The following is an 8,992-nucleotide window of genomic DNA, read 5'->3' as shown; positions in this document are numbered from 1 at the left end:
GAGTTGTTGTTGTTGTTCTTCTTCTTCTTCTTCTTCTGCTTCTTCTTCTTATTATTATTATTATTATTATTGTTGTTGTTCTTCTTCTTCTACTTCTTGTTCTTCTTCTTCTGCTTCTTCTTATTATTATTGTTGTTGTTGTTGTTCTTCTTCTGCTTCTTATTATTATTATTGTTGTTCTTCTTCTTCTTCTTCTTCTTATTATTATTATTGTTGTTGTTGTTGTTGTTATTATTACTACTACTACTATTATTATTGCTGTTGTTATTATTATTAATTGTTATTATTATTGTTGTTATTAGTGTTATTATTATTATTGTTATTGTTGTTATTATGATTATTATTATTATCATCATCATCATCATCATAACTAGTGATTTCGGTCTCAGGCGTGGTTCCTGCTTGGCTGGAATTGATAAGATGGTGGGTAAGATTGCATCATTACAATATCAAGAAGATATTTGGGAATAAAATGTACAAATTTGTCGCTCTATAGTTTCTGTGCATGTAAATGATCTGTTTCCCATTACATTGAGCTAGAAATGGTGCTGGAGGTTTGCCTTGTTTTGTCCTGCATGACCAATTCAATTCAATTCAATTTTATTTGTATAGCGCTTTTTACAATAGACATTGTCTCAAAGCAGCTTTACAGAAATATCAACACGGTATACAGATATTAAAGGTGTGAATTTATCCCAACTGAGCAAGCCACTGAGTGGCGACGGTGGCAAGGAAAAACTCCCTAAGATGTTTTAAGAGGAAGAAACCTTGAGAGGAACCCGACTCAGAAGGGAACCCATCCTCATCTGGGTAACAACAGATATTGTGAAAAAGTTCATTATGGATTTATATGAAGTCTGTATGGCGTTAAGAGCAGCCGTAGTCCCAGCAGTCTGGAACTTTTTCACCAACACTGTGAAAAAGTGTTCGCTCCTTAATTTGATATATTTGTAGTATATATTGTTGAAAATATCATTCCATTTTAGAAATTCACTGTGTGATTTCAGAGAATCTGAGTGATAATCTAAGTAGCCCACCAACTGTCCAAACTCCAAACAGTGACTATGAGCACAGAGGTAATGAGTTTACATTTCAAGGGAGAGATTGTGTACAGTTTAGGAATTACATTTCCTATGTTAGTCTCAGATTACTATGCTACTATATACAGTTTCAGAATTACGCTTCCCAACAATCTGCCCGTTTAACATACTTTGAGGACTTTTAAAATGAAATATTTTAAGATCTAATGTAAAGTCTAAAGACATTTTATGCTTTTTATTTTTGGTGACGAAAACATACAGTAAATTATTTATAGAACACTTTCATACATGGGTGTTTGAGTGTAAAAAAACAAACAAACAAAAAAAGATATATGTGTCTAAATTGAAATATCGCTTCAAGCTAGTAGTTTCACAGTAACTAGGATTGTTTTTTAAGTCAGTAAATTAAATTTAAATACCACACCCAACCTCCATCATTAACATCCTTTTTTTTTCCGAACTCAAACAGGTTTAGACTGAATTTTTAAATTCTCTTTTGATGAAGGCTGTGTTTAAGTCAATGGAACTGAGTGCAATTATGACTGATGATCCAGTCAGGGTTATAGATGTGTCACTTAGATGTGGATCAACACATTTGTTTGGTTTCCATAGAGCGATGGAAAAACACATGGGTTTAAGTCATGTATCGGCAGCAATGTTGATTTTTTTTCCCACCTCAGAATAATGACCTTGAGAGTAACTTGTAATAATAATGCCTGACAGCTGTGAGAAAGACTGTGTTACACCTTAGCATATAATACGCACATGTATGTATTTAAATAGAATTTCATAACAGGATTAAATGTTAAACGCTGTGTTCATTTAAATAATTGGAGCTAGACTTTTTATTTCATGCTCATGCAAAAAGATCATCTCAAGACCCAACAGGGGTTTTACAAATACCTCTGTCTGCAAGTGTGCGTTTATAAAAATCCACTAGGGTGCTGAGAAAATTTCTGTTTTGTGTGGTCTAAATGTAATCCCAGCACCCGGGCTGAGATTTCTCTCCTGGCATGGCATCCATCGCTAAAGGCTTCCCCTTGCTTTCTGCTAATGAGAGAGGTTTGTGACATGACGAATGAAAACCGCAGTCCAAACATACCGTCTGGGGCAAGAAAATCCCAGTAAAAATGGCAGCTGTATGCGGAAAATAGTGATTTCCAAGCAATCACACCCTAAAGTCATTCAATCCCTTTTTCGGTTTATACTTTGGTTATTAAGGTCAAGAGACCGTGTGGGGACAGACTGTTCACTGTGAATACTGATTAGGTCTTGGCCAAAGACTGAGGATCAGGTAAGTGGGTTGTGAAACACACTGCTGAATTCAGATCATGGTGACTATAAACATCTCTGAGAGGAAGGAAAAGCCTGCAGCTGTGCTTCACTGAGAAACTGAGGCCTTACATCTGCTGTGTGTAAGAGGAGCTTGGCTGGCCATGCTCGCACTCACCGTGTAATATGGCCTAACTGTTTGAAATGTGTAAGATTTTGCGAAGAGGTATGGAAGGCTAAGGTTTGGAGTTGTGATGGGGTTAGTAGTCCTATCTTTTTAATTTTTCATTTTTAAAGAATTAGTCTCACTGATTAGATTTTTTCTGGGATTTTCTAGGATTATGGGTATGAGGTGGGATTTCGAATTGATGGGGTTTGGTCCACTAACAATGGTGAATAATACTCTTGAATGACATCTAAAGGACAATAAAGAGGAAAACTCACTGATAAGCACACACAGCAACAATGTTTTAAAATTTGACTGGAAGGAGCAACATTTTCTAGGTCTTTCTAGGTTGAAACCAAATAAAAATTTATACTGTACTTGTGATTTTTTTTTTAAATGTTTAGAACACACATTAAAATCTACTTTTATTTTCTTGCAAAACACAATGTCCATAACAACACTATCAAAAGCACTGCACAGTGATCAGTGCTTTCAATTGTGAAATTTCAACCTAAACCATGGCCTTTATCTATTTACCATAATGATAAAACACTAGAAGTATACCCACAATGCACTGTTTTTGGTGTGAAAAGGAAACACAGTGGTGATTGAAAGTTTGTAGAATTTTCTATATTTCTGCATAAATATGATGTAAAACATGATCACATTCCGTGACCCTGAAGGAAAGGATAAGCAGTATAGAAGATGGATGGATGGATGGACATGATCACATTTTCACACAAGTCCTAAAAGTAGAACCCAATTAAAAATATGAGACAAAAATCTAATATCTGGTCATTTATTTATTGAGGAAAATGATCCAATAGTACATAACTGTGAGTGTCAAAAGTATTTGAACCTTTGCTTGCTTTGTAAAAGAGCAAATTCTAAAGAAAATCTGTTCATGAACTCAATCTCACGAGAGAATGGGTCATGCAGCAAGACAATGACCCTAAGCACACAAGTCGTTCTAGGAAAGAATGGTTAAAGAAGACTAAAATTAATGTTTTGGAATGACCAAGTCAAAGTCCTGACCTTAATCCTATGGAATTGTTGTGGAAGGACATGTGATGAAACCCACCAACATGCCAGAGTTGAAGTAGTTCTGTACTGAGGAATGGGCTAGATATGTAATATTGGATCATTTTTCTCAACAAAAAATGTCCAAGTATAATATTTCTATTATAATTTCATGTGTTGAATAGATTTCTATTTGTCTACTTTTAGGACTCGTGTGAAAATCTAAGGGCTTCACAAACGTCCAAGCGCCCTGTCCATCGTGTCCCCCCTTGTGCCTTGTGTCCTGAGTCTACTGGGATTGGCTCCAGGCTCTCCGCGACCCTGTGTAGGATAAGACGTACAGAAAATAAATAGATGGACTTGTAATCATGCCTCTTGAATGTTTTCACAGCAACAGGGCTGAATACTTCACAATGTTCTATTGATATTGTAATTATTCTATTGATTTTTTTTTCTCCCCGGTTGAGTATTATTATTTTGCGTAGAATCTTTACATATAACCCCGATTGATGAACAGCAGTCGGTTCATCTGTTTTGCACGTTATATATACGTTTGTGTGTTCAGAATGTAGCTTTTAGATAAATGCTGATAAATGAACACCCTTAAGAGGAGCTGTTTTCTAAACTGATTTTCTTTTGGTTCAGCCTGCTTGACTCTGGACTAAGTATAATGTGGGCCATGACCTAAAATGAGTTTGACACCCGTGCAGATCTTTTGTCTGCCAGTACAGTAATTCCCACAATACCAAACAGGCTGAACTGTAAAACACATTTAAAGTATTATTCTGGACTGAACACTGTTTGTTATTATAGAAATTTAGAAATATAGAAATAGTCTGGATTTTTCTAAAGTATCTAGCCTGGATTTTGTTCAAGTAACTAGCCTGGATTTTGTTCAGTAACAAGCCTGGATTTTGTTCAGTAACTAGCCCGATTTTGTTCAGTAACTAGCCTGGATTTTGTTCAGTAACTAGCCCGATTTTGTTCAGTAACAAGCCTGGATTTTGTTCAGTAACTAGTCTGGATTTTGTTCAGTAACTAGCCTGGATTTTGTTCAGTAACAAGCCTGGATTTTGTTCAGTAACTAGCCTGGATTTTGTTCAGTAACTAGCCTGGATTTTGTTCAGTAACAAGCCTGGATTTTGTTCATGTAACTAGCCTTGATTTTGTTCAAGTAACTATCCTGGATTTTGTTCAGTAACTAGCCTGGATTTTGTTCAGTAACTAGCCTGGATTTTGTTCAGTAACTAGCCTGGATTTTGTTCAGTAACTAGCCTGGATTTTGTTCAGTAACTAGCCTGGATTTTGTTCAGTAACTAGCCTGGATTTTGTTCAGTAACTAGCCTGGATTTTTCTAAAGTAACTAGCCTGGATTTTGTTCAGTAACAAGCCTGGATTTTGTTCAGTAACTAGCCTGGATTTTGTTCAAGTAACTAGCCTGGATTTTGTTCAGTAACTAGCCTGGATTTTTCTAAAGTAACTAGCCTGGATTTTGTTCAAGTAACTAGCCTGGATTTTGTTCAGTAACTAGCCTGGATTTTGTTCAGTAACAAGCCTGGATTTTGTTCAGTAACTAGCCTGGATTTTGTTCAGTAACTAGCCTGGATTTTGTTCAGTAACTAGCCTGGATTTTGCTAAAGTATCTAGCCTGGATTTTGCTAAAGTAACTAGCCTGGATTTTGTTCAGTAACTAGCCTGGATTTTGTTCAGTAACTAGCCTGGATTTTTCTAAAGTAACTAGCCTGGATTTTGTTCAGTAACTAGCCTGGATTTTTCTAAAGTAACTAGCCTGGATTTTGTTCAAGTAACTAGCCTGGATTTTGTTCAGTAACAAGCCTGGATTTTGTTCAGTAACTAGCCTGGATTTTGTTCAGTAACTAGCCTGGATTTTGTTCAGTAACTAGCCTGGATTTTGTTCAGTAACTAGCCTGGATTTTTCTAAAGTAACTAGCCTGGATTTTGTTCAAGTAACTAGCCTGGATTTTGTTCAGTAACTAGCCTGGATTTTGTTCAGTAACTAGCCTGGATTTTGTTCAGTAACAAGCCTGGATTTTTTTCAGTAACTAGCCTGGATTTTGTTCAGTAACTAGCCTGGATTTTGTTCAGTAACTAGCCCGATTTTGTTCAGTAACTAGCCTGGATTTTGTTCAGTAACTAGCCTGGATTTTGTTCAGTAACTAGCCTGGATTTTGCTAAAGTATCTAGCCTGGATTTTGCTAAAGTAACTAGCCTGGATTTTGTTCAGTAACTAGCCCGGATTTTGTTCAAGTACCTAGCCTGGATTTTGTTCAGTAACTAGCCTGGATTTTGTTAAAGTAAACACTATATGAACTTACATGTAATTTTTTTCCCCACAACATAGTAGATAGATAGATAGATAGATAGATAGATAGATAGATAGATAGATACTTTATTGATCCCCAAGAGGAAATTCAAACACGTTTCTCAGCTCTGTTGCAATATTCTGACCTTAGATTTAGTCTACACTCTTTTTACACTCTTTATGCTCATATAGATCAATCAGAAGAAAAGTCTGTGTAAAGAATGTGTAAAGCATAAAGTATGTGTCTGTCATCATCTCTCCTCAGATGGCACCAAGGCACGTGGCTGAAGAGAGAGTTTCCTCTGGGACAGCTTATGGGCTACTGCAGAATGTTCCTTCCATCTTGTCTGTCAAAGGCAAGCCTTTCAAACAACATATTATCACTCATGAAGGTCTGCACACTGCCCCGTTTAAGTTTTTTTTTTTTTTTTTTTTTGTGTGTGTCAAGTTGTGTGTTTGACTGATACTGCAAGCAGCCAAATCCCAGTGTGTGAGAAGTTTGGCTGCAGTGTATTGGATTCCCGTGGCTCAGCACTGTGTAAATTATTCAGTGGTGGGATTCTCGTGGTTTGGAAGTTTATTCATTTAAGCTCCATCGTGTGCCTCAATTTTCACTTGCCACTGGTTGTATAAGAGATGCTTCCCAGCCAAAGATTCACTTAGAACAATGGGAATAATTATTTAACATTTATATCATGATTGGTATGAATATGTATTATAAATATAATTTACTATGAATATCTATAAATATCTATATTACACCTCATATACGTAGTACTAGTGTAGTCTATTGTTTGGAGAAATTGTGTGACTCTCATTAGGTGTCTACATGCCAACACTTACATTTACATACAGAAAGTTCTTTTTTGTTTTACAAATTGTTTACATTTTTGGAAGACTTTAATAAATGCAACATAAACACTGAGCTTATCTCATCCATTACTTTATAGCAACCAATGCATCTGTATGCTAAACAATACTAAAAGGTTACGTTATCCTGCAGATCTGTTGTTGTGATATGTAATGAGAAAAGGTTCAAGACAGAGATTCTAACAGGTTCTGCTGAGTGGATTACCAGCGTGCTGTCCATTACCCAGAAAACCTTTCAACAAACAGTGATATCAAAGATATTCATAGAAGCATTTGTTCAATTCGGGGCGCATACAATTAAGAGAGAGCAGAGGTGTACTCACAGACTCTCAAGGGGCCTGTGAAGATGAAAATGAAATCAGTTTTTTGCCCACCCTCATATCGAATGTGATTTAATGTTCAAAAAAAAAAGAAAAGAAAACAACATTCATGAATCAGAATACGCAATGGGGATCAATGCTAACTATATTTTGGTTTCCATACCCTCTTTAGATTAAAAGGTTTCCTTGAATTAACCAGGCTTGCTGATCCCCAACCATAAGATAAGTGACAATCTGGGTTGTTTTTTTTTTACTCCACACACACGTTACAATCTGAAATTACAACTACAGGCTAATCAAAGACTAGCACAATGTTTACCACTAGTCATAATAAACAATGGTACACAGCAACTAGCACTATGGGCTGCTAATGCTTACTCGTGAAAGCAAAGCGAAACAGCTAATCAATTAAGGCTGTAAGTCAAGGAGAAAGTCCACATCAGCTGCTTTACACATGCTGACTCATTAGAATGGGAGAAGTCAGGAGTCACGCTACTGGATCGATATGTTATACGAAAGTCAGCTGATTATTTTATACAAAAGCCAATACTTTAAGACTCTTTAGCAAAATGGAGATTCAGAGACTGAAAGAAAACTCACCAGAGGCTGGGTGTAGCAAACCTTCCTGTCAGATTTATCCAAGAGTCTTATTTATTAAGGAAACATATTACTTGATAACTATTTTCTACAAAGAAAAAAAAAAAAGGTTAAATCGGTCTCCTAAAGGTTCGATGCAGAAATCTACAATTATCAAAGAGGGTTCCAAGTAGAACCCCTTAAGGAGGCTCTTAACTTTCAAAGAGCCCCTTTTCTAAACATGTAGCTCACAAAGTGATTACATTTTTTTTATATACAGTACACTCGTTGAATAATCAGGGTTAAGAATTTGAAGCTTTGGGCAGTATGGTGGTGCACTGGGTAGCACTGCTGCCTAATGGGTTCAATCCAGAGCTCAGGTTTCTGTCTGTGCTGAGTTCTGCGTGTTCTTCCCATGTTCACATTCCTGCAACTGTCCAAAAAAAACATGCGACTAAGTGGATTGTTTACGATTAATTACACATAGGTGTGAATGTTTGTGTGTGCATGGTGCCCAGTGATGGCATGGTAATTAAGTGTCATTTAATTGTTTAAGTTATAAGGTTATAGATAAAAAATGTAACAGGAGATCCATCCATAGGGACAATAAGACACTTCAGGGTTCTAGATTTAACCCGTATTTCTAAGCGTGCACAAATTTCGAGACGGAATTATGAGGCCTTACACTTTCGTGTGTGGCGGAACCAATCAGATATGCTCAGAATACGGTTTCATTGAGACTATGAGGATTTGACAGGATGGCTACAGTCAGCCAGATAGAACATTTAAGACAGCCATGCACAGCTCAGAGTCCAACAAAGTTCGGAGATGTTTTCCAGCTCAAACACACCTGTTTCGACTCATCTTTTAATAAATGAGGCTTCAGTGGAAAAATGGAAAACAGATTCATATCATGGGCAATATTTCATCATAAACATCCAGTTGCTCCCCAAAAGAGGCCAAAACAATATAAATCCCTGATTTGGGGTAATAACTCCAATAAATGTCAACATTTAAAATCTTATAAACAAGGACAGACTTCACTTATTCTCTTGTATCTTGACACATTTTTTATAGCCTATGACATGAAATACTTTAACACTGGTTAAAGATGTCATACTTTAGACCAACCAATGATTGCCTTCTCATTCTAAATGGACCGAAAGCATCATATTATAATAAATTAAACTTGAATAATAGATTTGGTAGGCAGTTTATTAGAAGTGAGTGATACACTCAACAAGTACTTTATTAGGAACACTATACTAATACCGGGTAGGGCCTCATTTTACTGTCAAAGCCTCAATTCCATTGAGATTCTGGTCCATGTTGATATGACTGCATCCCGCAAATTTCCCATTCTCCCTCATCCCAAAGGTGATCTACTGGATTCAGATGCGGTGAC

Source organism: Ictalurus punctatus, chromosome 10 (assembly GCF_001660625.3).
Source record: "Ictalurus punctatus breed USDA103 chromosome 10, Coco_2.0, whole genome shotgun sequence".
In the NCBI taxonomy this organism is placed as follows: domain Eukaryota; kingdom Metazoa; phylum Chordata; class Actinopteri; order Siluriformes; family Ictaluridae; genus Ictalurus; species Ictalurus punctatus.
Note: the sequence above shows the minus strand (reverse complement) of the source record.